Source organism: Giraffa tippelskirchi, chromosome X (genome assembly GCF_054371585.1).
Source record: "Giraffa tippelskirchi isolate mGirTip1 chromosome X, T2T-mGirTip1v1.2.pri, whole genome shotgun sequence".
Classification (NCBI taxonomy): domain Eukaryota; kingdom Metazoa; phylum Chordata; class Mammalia; order Artiodactyla; family Giraffidae; genus Giraffa; species Giraffa tippelskirchi.
This window is the reverse complement of record NC_137289.1, coordinates 68,664,660-68,683,091: the sequence shown is the minus strand read 5'-3', so window position 1 is coordinate 68,683,091 and position 18,432 is coordinate 68,664,660. Positions and strand designations below refer to the sequence as shown.

Here is an 18,432-nt window from a genome sequence, read left to right as displayed (position 1 = left end):
AATATATGATACTTCCTTAAATGGGCAAAGAGAAGTTAACCCATATGTAAAATTGTTCTGCACATCTGTACTGCTTTAAGAACCATATTCTCTTGGCTTCAATAAGAAGTTGTTTTTCTCTTGAAAGTAAAATACAGAAAACTGAATTTGTACAAAATGTGTTTAAATAATTTGAAGAAAAGTTTTAAAAACAACTTTTGCAAGTGTGGTCTTCTTGAAAGTATAAATGTATACCAGTATTTGAATAGAGCTAGGTACAACCAATATCATGATGAGTAGTTAAATTAATTTATGCCTTACTTTATAAAATTCCTGCTTAAAATCACTTGTGGGCTTACAATGCTAAGTCTGGTACGAATCCATAGTCTCATTGGGAAAAATACCCTAGACTTAATGGAAATGTTATATTGCATCATTTTAATAGTAAATAGATATTTACATTTTATACAAAATAGGAGACATTTATACTTTACCAGGTTATGAAATGTATGGATACCAACAACCGTAAAATTAGACAAATGGTTAAGCTGCAGCAACTACCTAGAGGCTTTAGTAGCTATTTGGCATCTGTTTGTCTCATTCTTACTATTAATATTTGCTGCCAGAGCTGATGGGGAGTGTTGAAAGGGATTTACCACAGAAATGACTGGAGAAAGATTATCTGAAGCCTTTATGCATTATCAGTTGAGTCTCAAATTTAAATTATATTAAAGTTTGTTTTTCAAGTATATATTAAATAAATGTCAATCAAATTGTGTACATCTTTTTTGGTTTTAAAGATAATTCAGAATTTAGCTAAAAAAATGAATAAATCAATTTTCATATTTAATGGAATTATAAATGGAAGTGCAATGTTGTGCATCTGGCACAGATGCTAAGTGAACCAGTGAAGTTGCTCAGTCGCGCCCGACATTTTGTGATCCCAAGGACTGTAGCCTACCAGGCTCATCCATCCATGAAATTTTCCAGGCAAGCGTACTGGAGTGGGTTGCCATTTCCTTCTCCAGGGGATCTTCCCCACCTAGGGATCAAACCCAGGTCTCCTGCATTGCAGGCAGACGCTTTACCGTCTGAGCCACTAGGGAAGTTGCCTTTAATGCAGGAGACCTGAGTTCAGTTCCTGTGTTGGGAAGATGCCCTGCAAAAGGGAATGGCTACCTACTCCAGTATTCTTGCCTGGAGAATTACATGGAGTAGCCTGGTGGGCCACAGCCCATGGAGTAGCAAAGAGCTGGACACGACTGAGAGACTGACACCTTGAGTTCACTTTCACTTTCATCACCAAGTAAGACATTATATAAAGGTAATGCTGCTGCTAAGTTGCTTCAGTCGTGTCCGACTCTGTGCGACCCCATAGACGGCAGCCCACCAGGCTCCACAGTCCCTGGGATTCTCCAGGCAAGAACACTGGAGTGGGTTGCCATTTCCTTCTCCAATGCATGAGAGTGAAAAGTGAGAGTGAAGTCGCTCAGTCGTGTCCGACTCTTAGCAACCCTGTGGACTGCAGCCTACCAGGTTCCTCTGTCCATGGGATTTTCCAGGCAAGAGTACTGGAGTGGGGTGCCATTGTGTTTAAACAAATATACCAAAATGTACAGACTCCAAAATGCCGTTGCCTTCATAGCAGTTACTTTGAAATACAATTTCAAATTAAACATTCCAAAAATGGTGTGAGCAATGGAAGCCTCCTTGTGAGTAATGACTACAACTTCTCAGGATAATCACTTGGAAATGGCTTTTATTCAACTATATATGTTCTGGTAAGTTTGTTAACAACCAGTTGTGTTAACATATAGCCATGTCTCATTTAGTATCTAACTGTGTTGTGTGTGCAGAAGCATGCATTCACCTCGTTGCCTGTCTTCCAGTTCCACTCTGCTTTTAGTCACAATCTTACATGTGCAAGAGAGGACCTCAGATTGTAAATATAGCATCAGCAGACTATGATTCCTGAGCTGTATCCAGTCTGCCTGTGAGTTACGAATAGTTTCTACACTTTAAAAATGTTGAAAAAAATTCAAAAGAAGGATGATGCTTTGTGATGTGTGGAAGTTATATGAAATTCAAATTTCAGTGTCCATAAGTAAAGTATTATTGGAACACAGTCATATTTGTTTATATGTCGTCTATGGCTGCTTTCACAATACAACGTCAGACCAGAGTAGTTGCAACAAAAATCATGGTCTACAAAGCCTAAATTATTTATGATCTATCCCTTTACAGGAAAAAAAATTGCTGAATAATTAGAAAGTTTTTAAATCATCCACTTAAGTAAAAAGATAATGTGAGTGTAACAAGCAATATATTTTCCCCTAGACTTAAGGAACACTTATTATCCAGTCTTGAGATAAAATTGTATGGATTTAACAAGTGATGTGAATGAAACAAAGTAGTATCTTCAAGGGTTTCCCTTGGGACTTGAAGGAAAATTACTTCCCAAATTTTAGGCATTAAACCACTATGAGTGTGTGTTTCTGAGTTCTGCGGTTCTTATATCAAATAGGGTAGGGTGTGGGTAGAAGGAAGAAAACACAGCTTGTGATTCTACCTTATTGTTTGATTTCTTCTTCTTCCTTCATATGAGGGTAGAAGCTGTATCTGCTTCAAGATAGGTTTGGTTATTATTACCTGGGGGTCCTATTGCTTGACTGGAATGCAGGTACTGAGAGGCAAGTAGCTGCTCTGAAGCTGCAAAGAAATGCTTCTAGGCTCAAAGGGGAGAATTGTATCTGCTTGCACTTAAGCCTGTTTGATCAACCTCTGCCTTTTATTTCATGGAAATGTAATTGTGATGAATATTTATTTCTCACAATCATCAGCATTATTTACTGCCATTTTTGTGACCATGTCTAATCTTTTTTGAGGAATATTTTCTAACTTCTATCTTGTGGTAAAATCAATGTGTGTGAGTGTATTCATGTGTATACATGTATACCCATAGCACACACATAAATGTGTGCATATACATAATGTGTATTATTTGGATATGATATTTATGCATGTGTATGTCCCAATGATTCTATCATTGTCATAGCAACATGGTGATTATTGGTATGATCTAATAAAATTTAGCTTTCTTATTTCACTGGAATACAAGGGCCAAGGGGCTTTTGATCTGTATCACAAAACTCCTAATTGGTATTTAAATGCCCTCACAGTAGCTAAATTTCCATCTACTAGCTGTACAGAAGCCAAATAATATAGAGCACGGAGGGGCCAAATAAATTTTCACTGATTGCTTCTTAGTTGAAGGATAGGAAATATGCAGAACAAGTTAAATAACCCTAGGGACTGTGTGTATTATAGCCAAGAAAGACAGAAATGTGAGTCATAAATTAGATTTATTATATCTTGTATATGTTATAGCAAGAGAAGCATGAAAGTGATACTGCATCACTTTTCTTTTCATTCATCCATGAATATTAGATTTATCAGTTATGCTTAGTGGTTAGTCCATGCATGAAAGAGGCATTACAGAATCCATATAATCCTATAGTATAGCTGCAAAAATATAGTTAAGTATCTCACACTCACTTATATAAACCAAACTATAATATTCCAGAGAGAACTGAGTTAACATTCAATGTTTCAGCTAGGATTTGAAACCTAAGTTATTGTTATATGTGTATGTGTCCATTTCAATGACATTGAATTGCAAGAAAATATGCTATATAATTTTCTTACCATCTGAGTTATGCATTTTTAATGTTAATGTTTTTTGCTAAAAATTTTTTTTGCCTTTACCATTTAATTTCATTTTCTCTCTTACAGTTTGTCATAGATAAAGCCTGACTGAGCTGTCTCTTTTTCATTAAATTCCTTAATAGTTCTTCTAGCAGCTTTTCTATCAACTGGCATTCCCTTTCCAGTCTGAGTACAGAGTTTTCTAAATATTATTATTTAATTATCTCACAGTGTCTAGTGTAAAGCTTCCTGCACAGTCGGTGCCATCAAAAGCTTATTAACTAATTAAGAGAAACAAAAGTAAATGTTAAAATTTATTTAAAGATCACAGTGAGGGAAGTCTCAGAAAATTGGCTGAAACTTCCCCAAAGCTTCTCTGTGAGTTCCATTACATATTTCATACTCTGTAAGACAGAGATAGCAAAAATTAGGGCCAGCTTGACAATCTGATTTATTTTAAAGCTTCCTACTTGTGACTTTAAGTCGGACCTAGAATTTATTAAACAACCAATTTCTCATAACTTTCACTATTTGTACCCTAACCTGAGCCACTACTATCTCTCACCTGAATTATTTCAATAGTTTCATAATCATCTCTGTATTTTCCCACTTGCTTTCCACACTCTACTCTCAAAAGAGCCTCCATAGAGAGACTCTCAAAAAGAAAGCAGCTAATCCTTCTGTTCAGATCTCTAATACCTCTCCTCATTTAAAGCAAAACCTAAGGTCCTTATAATAGTCTAGACTAGCCCTATACAATCTTCCTTCGAATTACCAATATGAGTCATTTCTATTTAACTTCATCTCTTACTTTTTCCTCATTCAAATTAGGCTTTTTTCTCTTCTCTGTGAATTATTGTGTATGAGTTCTTTTGCATATTTCCTTGTTTTGAACCCCATGAAGCTGAAATAGTCACAAATTACTTTCTGCTTTGTGGTCTTCTGAATAGTTTCCCTAAGACTCAGCAGGTGTAAACAATGGTACAAAGGAGGCCCCCAACACAGGCAGAGCAATACCACGTTGTCTGTTCTCTCCTTTTGAGATTTTTTGCTTAAACTACAAATTATGCCAGGTTGGAATGAAGACTCAGTGAGCCGTTTTGAGTAACCCACACAAACTGCTGATTTTGACATTTTCGTATCTTTTCGGTGGGCCAGAGGATACCGTTGAAAATTACTGCTTCAGTGCCTGAAAGAGTTAATGTAGCTTCCAGAAATGATTATTACACTCCCCAGGAGTAGCTTATGTATCTGGAGAATCTGGCTTAGTTGGTTGGTAAAATGTACATCTGCTACCAGACAGGATAGGGATGACTACTGATTAAAGGAGACTTCAGTGACTCTGCTCCTTAGGAGAGCACTAGCAAAGCAAGTTTACTGATTATGAAGTGCTTAAAGATTATATTCAAAGTCCAATGTGCCTTTTATCATCCCTCCCACAGGTAATTAAATGAACATAATCAGCAATACTTTATATCCTCAAATCCTTCCCCCATTCCTTTTTAACTGCCTTTCCATCTCAGTTCACTGTATTACTACTCATCTCCACCTCATTTTGGGCAGTCAAGTGAGGATGAAATTTCTCCCTCTTTGTAATTAATATCTAAAATATGTGACATCATCAGAAATTGAAGGAGATGAGGCATTTATAATAGATATGAGATTGTGGGGCTGCCATATCATTTAGATTCTTTTGTCATAATGTTCCCAGATCCATCATATTTCAGGGATTACCATATCTATTTTGTTTAAGTTACCAATTCAATCTGACATTAGGTGAGTTATTCTTTGAACTTATTGTAATATATGCTATTTCAGGAATCTTCTTTGCAAAGCAATCGGGAAGAAAGAGTACATTTTGAAACTGTTATTACCTTTAGGTAGCATTAAATGTTTCTGAAAATCAAGAGAAAACTTTTGAATTTCAAAAATGTTACCAAATATTTAATTCATAATTTTTCATGGTAAAACCTTATTTTATCACTTATTACACAAAAAGAAATCTTACCTGATTTTTTTGCTCAGTTCACAATGAGGTCTTAATTAATATTGAAAAATAATGTCAAAAAAAACATAAAAAGCTACAATAAGTAGATTTTAAGCTTTTGTATTTCTAAATACTAACTGAGATGTTTTACATTTTTACATTTTCTGGTGGGGCAAAGATCGCACTAAAGATAAATGCATTTTGAAAATGATAAAAACAATTCTTTTTTCAGTAGTTTCAAAACTTTGGCATTATGGTTCACTATTTTGAATGTTTTAGGAGTTACTGCTTATGTTATTGATCATTTTTTTTAAAAATAACACTTTAAAAAGTAGACTTGTTCTAATAGTACACTATGAAATATAAAACCTAAGTAAAGTTTTTTCTTACACAATCACCTTATTGGTACTGTCTCATGATAAGAGCATTTTTCTTCTTTGGCCTTGATATTTTGTCTCATAATAATCCAGTGAAAACTGTATCATAATTTGGTTATACAAATATGCAGGGTTTTGAGATCATAGTCCAGGATATCTGCTTCTCCCTAAGTTTCTTTTAAAGATATGTATTCTTTTTAAAATATTTATTTACTTTTTTATGGCTGTGCTGGGTCTTCAATACTGTGTGGGCTTTTCTCTGGTAGTAATGACTGGGGCTACTCTCTAGTTGCCATGTGGGATCCTCATTTTGGTGGCTTCTCTTGTCACAGAGCACAGGCTCCAGAGTGCATGGGCTCTTCAGTTGTGGTGTGCGTGCTTAGCTACCCAGTGGTATGTGGGATTTTCCTGGACCAGGGATTGAACCAGTGTCCCCCGCATTGCAAGGTAGCTTATTAGCTACTGGACTACCAAGGAAGTACTGCTTAAGTTTTCACATTAGTAAAAGGCAGTGTAAGTTGATGAGCTTTGATAGGCCAGTAAAGGAGTAAATAATTCTGGGTTATATTCCTTGAACTTCAATATATAGTAATACACTGTATATATATTTGATATTGTAAAAGGGTGAATGAGTACCATATAAATAACCAATATTATAGTTTAAAAAATAACTCTTCATAAATGTGGTATAATTCAAACACAAATGATTTACCAAAATACTTTTTAATGAAAATATATGTGATAAGAACATGAGTGTGAATATTTCCCATGTAATACATTAAAGTTTAATGTTCAAAATTAGGAAATAGTGTCTATAAAAAGCCTATAATATCTTAAAATAATCACTTATTAAATTAGCATATACTGTGAAGTGGGGTGCTGTCATGTTCTTTACTGAATGATCAGAATTTTTGTCTTGAATAAATATCAGCTATGTTTACTTTTTAAAAACATATGTATAGGTGTTAGTGGAAAATTAATCTGTATTATATGTATCTTTCTCAAGAGTTCTCTATGTAAAATACATGACTCAGATGAAAACACATTTGTTATTTTCTTCTAATGAACATCTAACATGGGCTTTTATAGTCACATATATACTATACAATGATTTTCGATCAATGAACTACATTTTGCTAGTGAATAGCTATTTCCAAATGCAAATACTTCTGAAAAAAAAAAAACCTGTAGTTCAAGAAGCAGTACCATTGTTAATTTTTTTTAATAAATTTATTTATTTTAGTTGGGGGCTAATTACTTTACAATATTGTAATAGTTTTTGCCATACATTGACATGAATCAGCCATGGGTTTACATGCGTTCCCCTTCATGGACCCCCCACCCGCCTCCCTCCCCATCCCATCCCTCTGGGTCATCCCATTGCCCTGGCCCTGAGCCCTTGTCTCATGCATCGAACATGGAATGGTGTTCTGTTTCACATATGATAATATACATGTTTCAATGCTATTCTCCCAGAACGTCCCACCCTCACCTTCTCCCTCAGAGTCCATAAAATTGTTCTATGCATCTGTGTCTCTTATTCTGTCTCGCATATAGGGTTATCGTTACCATCTTTCAAATTCCATATATATGCATTAGTATACTGTATCGTTGTTTTTCTTTCTGGCTTACTTCACTCTGTATAATGGGCTCCAGTTTCATCCATCTCAGTAGGACCGATTCAAATGTATTTTTTTAATGGCTGAGTAATATTCCATTGTGTATATGTACCACAGCTTCCTTATCCATTCGTCTGCTGATGGACATCTAGGTTGCTTCCATGTCCTGGCTATTGTAAACAGTGCTGTGATGAACATTGGGGTACACGCGTCTCTTTCAATTCTGGTTTCCTCGGTGTATATGCCAAGCAGTGGGATTGCTGGGTCATATGGCAGTTCTATTCCCAGTTATTTAAGGAGTCTCCACACTGTTCTCCATAGTGGCTGTACTAGTTTGCATTCTCACCAACAGTGTAAGAGGGTTCCCTTTTCTCCACACCCTCTCCAGCATTTATTGCTTGTAGACTTTTGGATAGCAGCCATTCTGACTGGTGTGAAATGATACCTCATTGTGGTTTTGATTTGCATTTCTCTAATAATGAGTGATGTTGAGCATCTTTTCATGTGTTTGTTAGCCATCTGTATTTCTTCTTTGGAGAAATGTCTGTTTAGTTCTTTGGCCCATTTTTTGATTGGGTCGTTTAGTTTTCTGGAATTCAGCTGCAGGAGTTGCTTGTATATTTTTGAGATTAATTGTTTGTCTGTTGCTTCGTTTGCTATTATTTTCTCCCATTCTGAAGGCTGTCTTTTCACCTTGCTTATAGTTTCCTTTGTTGTGCAAAGCATTGTTAATTTTTTAAATAACACATTTCAGTGATTTTCAGTTTATTGTACCATTGTAGGTGACTTACATATAATTACGCATTTTTCAGATGATAGATAACTTTCATGCTGTTATTGAATAAAAATGCCCTAGTTTCTTTCTTGAAAGGGATGATACTTGTATATTAATATTGATACATGTAAAGTTAAAAAGTAATAGCGTATATTATTTTTTAGAAATTAATTATTGTCTCTGGTATGTTAGCACACTAAGAACAACAGTGCTTAAATATACAAATAATTTCTTTAACACATTTTACTTCTATTGACTTTTTTTCAGTAAAGTTTCATTGCAATTACTGCAATTAGTGGTTATTGTTCTATTTGTTTGCTTGTCAGTTCAACTGTGTAATGGTTTATAAAATGTAGAGGACTGGGGTGTAAATCATTGAGTGTATGCACAGCACAGGGCCTAAAAAGTCTTTAGGAGACTGTTAGGCTTGCTCTCCCATAAGGCCCATAATTTTGAAGATATTTCAAACCTTGTGTTTTGGAATGAACATTTTTCCAAAATAGATATACTGATATTCTCTGAGTCCTTCATCAGAGCACTAAATTATCTTTCTTTCTCAAGCTTTCATGGGCAATTGGCCCACAGTGATAAATCTAAAACCTAGAGCTAGAAAAAGAAAATTAATACACACAGAATGAAAATCCTTTGGCTGCTATAATTTATAAGCAAACATTCTCTATGGAAAAAAAAAACTTCACAGAAATAGCAAGTTGTCAATTTATCAGTCAAAATGACATATAATCTTCACAAAATTTCAATCATATACAAATCCAGTATAAAATTTTAATTTGCCTTTAAGTGGTTGCACTTTACTGACAAACATACTATAATAGACATAACTTTCTGGAGGTCTAAAATAACAGCATCAATGTATTAGATATGCATAATCTTGTATTTAAAGATGATTAATAGAGTTAATGAGAAAAATTCCACTTATTTAAAATCTTACAAGGCTGAAATACTCAGTAAAGTATTTGTTCAACTTGTCAATTTAATATGAGTATGTTGTTGAAATTCCTAAGGATAGAGCCTAGTTGCCTGGCAATGGGTTGTAGTGAAATTCTTTTAAAATTCATTGAGCATGGGAAGGATGTAATTTATTCAAATCCCCCACTTATTAATCAGGATTTGACTTTTGAAAATATTTATTTTTTCCAACTAATGAAATGGACTTGAAAAGAATTAGCAAAATCTCTGCAGAACTGTGACAGAGTAATTCTGATGACTATGTTGTCTATTAATATTTTCACTGACATGAGCTGAAGGTGGAATTGAGATGAATATATATATATATATATATATATATATATAGTTGTTTAGAGGATTTGTTTTTATTTTATTTTCCAAAAAAAAATTAGTTGTACGTGCTTTATAATGTTCCCAACTCCTCCCTTTCTAGATAAATGAGATCATATATCTATATATGTAACGGATATATATAGTAAAAATAAAAAGTTTAGAAAGAGATTCCTGAATTTCTAAATACATAACTAATAATATAGGTAAGAGGAGGCAGAAAGTTTCCATGGCTTTATTATATCACTAAGTAAACATCGACTTTTAAAGTGTAAATATGTGGGAGTTAAAAAATCTGTACAATTTTAGCATCTGACTTGGAGTTTGCTTTTTTCCACCTTATATTTTTGATTACACAGGTGTTTATTGTATTTTTTGTGGTGGTTGTTATTCTCTGCATGTAGGCTATCTACCTGCTCATAGCCAATAGCTGTGAGGAAAATACATAAGCATTTGATGTGTTTCTAATCAATCTATGGTCAAGATCCAATGAGTGAATTCTTGTCATTTAAAGAAATGTCCTGTGATTTAGTGCAGTTACCACTACAATGTTTTCTGATTAATGTAAGTACAATGGTGCTAAAAGTCAAAGCATTAGATAGGAAAATGAGTTATTTGGGGACTCCTTTATTTGCCTCAAATAATGTGTATGGTATGTAACCATATCTATATGGTCACATGTTCTCAGCCCTCTCGTGCCCATTTCATCTTTCACTGAATTACACAAGGGATCCCTAGGGATCATATTTAGCAATAACCAAGAAAGATAAACTTTAAATTAAATCTTGAAAGAACTGATAATGATCTTACTATTCCAAATATAAATTGTATTATTATTATTACTGTAATCACTTTAACATATTTTATATAGCCTTATACTGCATATTATAACAGACAATATATCAAGCAAAGAAGATAACATCTCAAAAAACATTAAAATATAAGATATCATTATAAAGATATCTTGTTACTCTCACAAGCAGGTACTAGTCAGCTCAAGCCACACCACTGCATTCCTTAGGGTCATTGCAAATCATATATTTCTGTTTCAGGTTTTCCTGGGAAAAGCTGGGATTCCACTTCAGCCATTCTCTTTTTGTCTTAATTGGTCTTGTTCTATACACATAGATTGAGTTACTACTGGGCCTCTGGATCAATCTAGCTTCCAGCTTCTTTGCTCATCAATACGTTCAAAATGATTCTGTTTTTTATGTACTTTAGCATTGTCCCTTTGCTTAGTTGTATTTTCACTTGTTCTGGGATATGATGTGATCATGCATGCATGCATGCTAAGTCATTTCAGTCATGTCTGACTTTTTGCGACCCTGTGGACTGTAGTCCATTGGTTTCCTCTGTCCATGGGATTATCTAGGCAAGAATACTGGAGTGCGTTGCCATGCCCTCCTCCAGGGAATCTTCTCTACCCAAGGATGGAATCCACATCTCTCTTTTTTTTTTTTATTTTAGTTGGAGGATAATTACTTTACAATATTGTAGTGGTTTTTGCCATGCATTGATATGAATCAGCCATGGGTTTACATGTGTTCCCAATCCTGAACCCTCCTCCCACCTCCCTCTCCATCCCATCCCTCTGGGTCATCCCATTGCACCAGCCCTGAGCACTTGTCCCAAGTCTCTTATATTTCCTGCATTGGCAGGCAGGATCTTTACCACCAGCACAACCTGGGAAGTCCCCATGTGTGATCATGCTATATGTTAAAAGCTGATATGTGGCATAGTATAATCTAAACAGGGTATATTTATGGTTTACATTTCCAGGTAACATATAGAAAGGTAAATAATATTTTCTCTTTTGTTGTTGTTGCTGTTTCTAAGAAGTCGGAGTAAATAGTTTCCCCTACCCATCTTCCAGAGAGAAGTTTGAAACCCATTGTGGTAAGAATACAGAGACAGATTTTTGGAAGTTGAATTTAGAAACATTCACACAATGTATTTTCAAGCAGCTAGAAAAGAAGATTTTAACAGCCTTGAAAAAACAGACTTTATCCAGCTCAATGAATTGTCAAAATCAAAGTAGATATATGCACAGGAGCCACTTTGGGCTACACAGTCCTCCTTTTGTGGATGCACCTTAAATGCAAGATGGATGGATTCACTGTAGTTGGGTGTACAGGAGGGAAAAGAATGTTTGCTGACTACTTTTTTCAGATTAAAGTAATATTAATCTCAATATCAGATGTTGATTCTTAGTTATATACCATACCTGTGAATGTCTTCAAGTGCAGGACTTTCATAGTTCAGGAGAGATGATGGATAGTCTAATTTACTGAAGTTTGGAGATGTCGTATGATCATCTGAAAATATATCCTTCCAAAATACTATTAATTATTGCTTACAAAGTGATGTGAAACTTTTATTTTCAAGAAAACACATTTTCTCTCCTCCTCAACAGCTACTTTCTCACTTTGGTCATGTTAAAAGTGTTCTTTCCCTCAAACATTCATTCTTTTTAAAATTTTGAGACTGCAGGACTTCCAGTTTATATGATACAACTCAAAATAAATGAAACAAAAAAAACTCTTTCTTGGTGACCAAGCTATCCAGTTTTATTGAGTAAATTCAAGGTACTTAACATTTAATATGGAAAGCTCAGCAGTGGCCACAGGACTGCAAAAGGTCAGTTTTCATTCCAATCCCAAAGAAAGGCAATGCCAAAGAATGCTCAAACTACTGCACAATTGCATTCATCTCACACGCTAGCAAAGTAATGCTCAAAATTCTCCAATCCAGGTTTCAAAAGCACATGAACTATGAACTTCCAAATGTTCAGGCTGGATTTAGAAAAGGCAGAGGAACCAGAGATCAAATTGCCAACATCCACTAGATCATTGAAAGAGCAAGAGAATTCCAGAAAAACATCTACTTCTGCTTTATTGACTACGCCAAAGCCTTTGACTGTGTGGATCACAACAAACAGGAAAATTCTTAAAGAGATGGGAAAAACAGACCACCTGAACTGCTTGAGAAATCTGTATGCAGGTCAAGAAGCAGCAGTTAGAACTGGACATGGAACAACAAACTGGTTCCAAACTGAGAAAGGAATACGTCAAGGCTGTATATTGTCACCCTGCTTATTTAAATGATATGCAGATTACATCATGTGAAATGCAGGGCTGGATGAAGCACAAGCTGGAATCACGATTGCAGGGAGAAATATCAATAACCTCAGATATGCAGATGACATCATCCTTATGGAAGAAAGTGAAGAGGAACTAAAAAGCCTCTTGATGAAAGTGAAAGAGGAGAGTGAAAAAATTGGCTTAAAACTCAAAATCCAGAAAACTTTGATCATGGCATCCAGTCCCATCACTTCATGGCAAACAGATGGGGAAACAATGGAAACAGTGAGAGACTTTATTTTGGGGGGCTTCAAAATCACTGCAGATGATGACTAGAGCCATGAAATTAAAAGATGCTTGCTCCTCTGAACAAAAGCTATGACCAACCTAGACAGCTTATTAAAAAGCAGAGACATGGAGAACAGTGTGTAGATTCCTCAGAAAAACTGGAAATAGAACTACCATATGGCCCAGCAATCCCACTACTGGGCATTCACACTGAGGAAACGAGAATTGAAAGAGATACATGTACCCCAATGTTCATTGCAGCACTGTTTATAGTAGCCAGGACATGGAAGCAACCTAGATGCCCATCAGCAGACGAATGGATAAGGAAGCTGTGGTACATATACACAATGGAATATTACTCAGCCATTAAAAAGAATACATTCGAATCAGTTCTAATGAGGTGGGTGAAACTGGAGTGAAGATGAATACAGAGTGAAGTAAGCCAGAAAGAAAAATACCAGTACAGTATACTAATGCATATATATGGAATTTAGAAATTTGGTAAAGATAACCCTGTATGTGAGATAGCAAAAGAGACACAGTTGTATAGAACAGTCTTTTGGACTGTATGGGAGAGGACGAGGGCAGGATGATATGGGAGAATGGCATTGAAGCATGTAAATTAGCATATGTGAAACAAATCGCCAGTCCAGGTTCGATGCATGATACAGGGTGCTCGGGGCTGGTGCACGGGGATGACCCAGAGGGATGGGATGGGGAGGGAGGTAGGAGCGGGGTACTGGAAGGGGAACACATGTACCCCCATGGCGGATTCGTGTCAATGTATGGCAAAACCAAAACAATATTGTAAAGTAAAAAAAAAAAAAAAAAAGTGTTCATTTGTCATGGAACATGGGGGACAGAGGTCTGAGAGGGAGGGAATGTATGGATACAGATAGCTGATTCACTTCGTTGTACAGCAGAAACTAACATGACATTGTAGAACAACTATACCACAGTAAAAAATAAATAAACTTGTGTCATTTTGTGCAAGCTAAAAATAAATAAATAAATAAATAAACACAGAGATATTTCTTTACCAACAAACATCCTTCTAGTCAAAGCTATGGTTTTTCCAGTAGTCATGTATGGATGTGAGAGCTGGACGATAAAGAAAGCTGAGTGCCAAAGAATTGATACTTTTGAACTGTAGTATTGGAGAAGACTTTTGAGAGTCCCTAGGCCTGCAAGGAGATCCAACCAGCCAATCCTAAAGAAAATCAGTCCTGTGTGTTCATTGGAATGACTGATGTTGAAGCTGAAACTCCAATCTTTGGCCACATGATGTGAAGAACTGACTCATTGGAAAAGACCCTGATGCTAGGCAAGATGGAAGGCGGGAGGAGAAGGGGATGACAGAGGATGAGATGGTTGGATGGCATCACTGACGATGGACATGAGTTTGAGTATGCTCCGGGAGTTGGTTATCGACAGGGAAGCCTGGCGTGCTGCGGTCCATGGGGTTGCAAAGAGTCAGACACGACTGAGCGACTGAACGGAACTGAACTGAACATTTATGAGCCACATATTTATTACCAGACAATTCAAAACTTTGTTATAGTAAGTACTAAAAAGGAATATACTTACTTTTTGCATACTTTCTTACCCAGAGAAGCTAAATGTGGCAACTTTTGGGTGCCACTTTTTGGTTTCTGGCTTTTTGGTTAAAGATTACACTTTTTTTTTTGTTAAAAATGCCATCTGAAAATATTTATTAGAAAATAAATTCATTTTATGGCATTAGCTGCTATATTTTCATGTTGAATGCAATTTTACGGGATCTCCTAGGGAATATAAGGGGATTCACATAATTCAGGGGCTTCCCTGGTGGCTCAGACGGTAAAGCGTCTGTCTGCAATGCAGGAGGCCCAGGTTCAATCCCTGGGTTGGGAAGATCCCCTGGAGAAGGAAATGGCAGCCCACTCCAGTATTCTTGCCTGGAAAATCCCATGGTCGGCGGAGCCTGGTAGGCTACCATCCATAGGGTCGCAAAGAGGCGGGCACGACTGAGCGACTTCACTTTCACTTTCACATAATTCAAATTCCTATTATAGCAACAGTGAATTGAGCCTTTAAAAGATATGAATTGCATTTATAGATGGAAAAGCATCTGTAGAGAAAAATGCATTTTTTATTAAAAATAAATATATCACCAACATTTTATATTTACTAAAATGATTGTTCCTTTTCATATTTATTATAGTATTTTCCATAATTTATTATATAAAATTAATAATTTTAGCACAACTGAAAAACATTTTATTCATCATATCAAGTTTATCCTTAATGATTGTTGGTATGATTTAAATTCCAAAATTAACAAATATTTGGCATCAAAATAGAGCTCTTATTGATACTTACATACCAAAATTTTGATGACCCGAAAGACAAGTTCATTCATTTGTTCTTTTTCAGTTACTTGAGTAGGAAATGGCAATTTACTCTAGTATTCTTGCCTGGAAAATTCCATGGACAAAGAGCCTGGCGGGCTACAGTCCATGGGGTCACAAAGCGTCAGACACGACTGAGCGACTAAGGACACATGCACGGACAACATTAAGTGTTATAGCTATGAGAAATGCAATTATTTTTACTTTGTACGAAAGCTGGAATTCACACTTCAAAAATATATTTTCATAGCATACAGCATGATATTGATGTGAATGGAAGGTTTGTCTTTTCTTATATTGCTTATCATTTTATTGACATAAATTTGAAACATGGTCGAATGATTTCCCAGCATAAAATTCCATAGTCTACTGGAATTATGTTCTAATGCTCTCTTTACTTATTAAGTATTCACTATAGAAAACACTGTATATACAGAGCCCGTTTTTGTAAAAGCATGGACTCTGGAGCTAGACTGTTTGGGTCTGAATTCTTGCTCCTTGAGGCTTTCTAGTTGTGTGACCTGGGACAAGTCAATGGACAGTTCTGAGCCTCAGTTTCCTCATGTTTTTAAATGGAGTTTTTAATAATAGTACTTTGCTTTCCATAAAAGAGTATTTAACCTAAATACCAGGAAAGTAGGTTATAAATCCTGCAAGTGTAAGGCTTTTACATAACTGTCTTTATATAATACAGTACCTAGGAGCATACCTACTAGGTATGATAAGCAAATAATAAATATTTTGAATGAAAATAAATGTTCCATTGCATGTGGAAGTTAATTATAATTTCCTTGTAATTTCTGGCTCAAATTGCACTGGAACCCAATGTAATACCATACTGTACCAAGCTTGCTGGTTTACATTCTGATCTAATGCAAGAAATATTTTTTTTAAAGAACTTCATAACATGATGGCCCCCTTTCCTCTGTTTGTATCAACACCATTAGGTGATATTCTTTTTTTTTTACACAATAAATGTTCAAGAGTTTATTCATACTAATTTCTATAGCACAGAAATTAGTATTCCACAATTCAATAGAACCAAATCATAGGCTGAAGGATAGATGAATGGAGGGATAAATGGTTAGATGCAAGGACAGACAAAATAGAGAATTGCTTTTCAACACACTGTCTAGGTTTATCATCACTTTCCTGCCAAGAAACAATCGTCTTCTGATTTTATGGCTGCAGTCACCATCCATAGTGATTTTGGAGCACAAGAAAAGGAAATCTGTCACTACTTCCACCATTTCCCCCTCTATTTGCCATGCAGTATTGGGGCTGGATGCCTTGATCTTAGTTTTTTTTTTTTTTAATATTTAGTCTTAAGTTGGCTCTTTCACTCTCCTCCTTCACCATCATCAAGAAGTTCTTCAGTTTCTCTTCACTTTCTGCCATTAGAGTGATATCATCCATATATCTGTGGTTGTTGTTGTTTCTCCTGCCTATCTTGATTCCAGCCTGTGACTCATCCAGCCTGGCATTTCTCATCATATGTTCAGTATATAGATGAAACAAACAGGGTGACAGCAGACAGCCCTGTCGTACTCCTTTCTCATTTTTGAACCAATCAGTTATTCCATACTGAGTTCTAACTGTTGCGTCTTGACCCACATACAGGTTTCTCAGGAGACAGGTAAGATGGACTGGTATTCTCATCTCTCTAAGAGCTTTCCATAGTTTGTCATGATCCACACAGTCAAAGGCTTTAGTGTAGTTAATGAAACAAAGGTAGATATTTTTTTCTGAAATTCCCTTGCTTTCTCTATAATCCAGCAAATATTGTCAATTTGATCTATAGTTCCTCTTCCTTTTCTAAACCCAGCTTGGACATCTGGAAGCTCTTTTTTCACATAATGTTGAAGCCTAGCATGCAAGATTTTAAGCATGTCCTTACTAGCATGGGGTCACAGTAGGTCAGACGGAGGGCTTCCCTTGTGACTCAGCTGGTAAAGAATCCACCTGCAATGCAGGAGACCCTGGTATGATTCCTGGGTCAGGAAGATCCACTGGAGAATGGATAGGCTACCCAATCCATTATCCTTGGGCTTCCCTGGTGGCTCAGTTGGTAAAGAATCTGCCTGCAATGTGGGAGATCTGAGTTCGATCCCTGGGTTGGGAAGATCCCCTGAAGAAGGGAGTCGCTACCCACTCCAATATTCTGGTCTGGAGAATTCCATGGACTGTACAGTTCATAGGTCCAAAGAGTTGGACATGACTGAGCAACTTTCACTTTACTAGCATGGAAGATGAGTGCAATTGTCCAATGGTTAGCACATTCTCTGGTTATGATTTTTTATGATTATATTATGATAAATGACTCAGAAAGGATTTCCAACATAATATGTTCTAAATTCCAAGCTGATGAAAATGCACTATATGTTAATCAATTGTTTATTATATATGGTTAGGAACAAAATGTCAATTGTTGAGACACATGAATACATGCAGTTGATAATCTTTTTTTTACTGCCAGTAACAATACAATGAAAATATGCAAATTCGCATTCTTTTTTCTAGCAATATGGGAAGCTGTGAGGATGTATGGGATTTCATTCTTAAGACTGTACAATGTTTTTTTTTTTTGTTGTTGTTGTTGGTCTCAACAATCCCCAAAGCGTCAGATAGATGTTAGGGTGGGAGTTTTTAAAGCTAGAGAATATTAAAACGTGATGAGAAGTTAGAGTCAGGGTAAATAACTCTAAGCATTCAAGTGAATAACCAAAAGACCATATTTGATAGCGCTGAAATTAAAAAAAAAAAAAAACACGAACAAAAAAGCAACAAATTGCACACATAAAAGTGTGAACTTTGTGGCCTTTTTATTATATCTCAATAAATCTGTTAAGATACTCATACAAACACTTTATAAAATGTAAGCTCTATTCTGAACACTTTCAATTAAACTATCATATAAAGCACTCTACTTTAGTCTC

At 35.8% G+C, this 18,432-nt stretch overlaps 1 protein-coding gene and 1 non-coding gene across 9 annotated transcripts in view; both read left to right on the top strand.

The window, feature by feature from the left end:
* The window catches only part of PCDH11X (protocadherin 11 X-linked), an 868,063-nt gene that overhangs the window by 185,679 nt on the left and 663,952 nt on the right, over nucleotides 1-18,432 (top strand). The window lies entirely within an intron of this gene.
* TRNAC-GCA (transfer RNA cysteine (anticodon GCA)) lies at nucleotides 14,928-14,999 on the top strand. Its single transcript has one exon. It is a non-coding gene; the product is annotated as a tRNA-Cys (tRNA).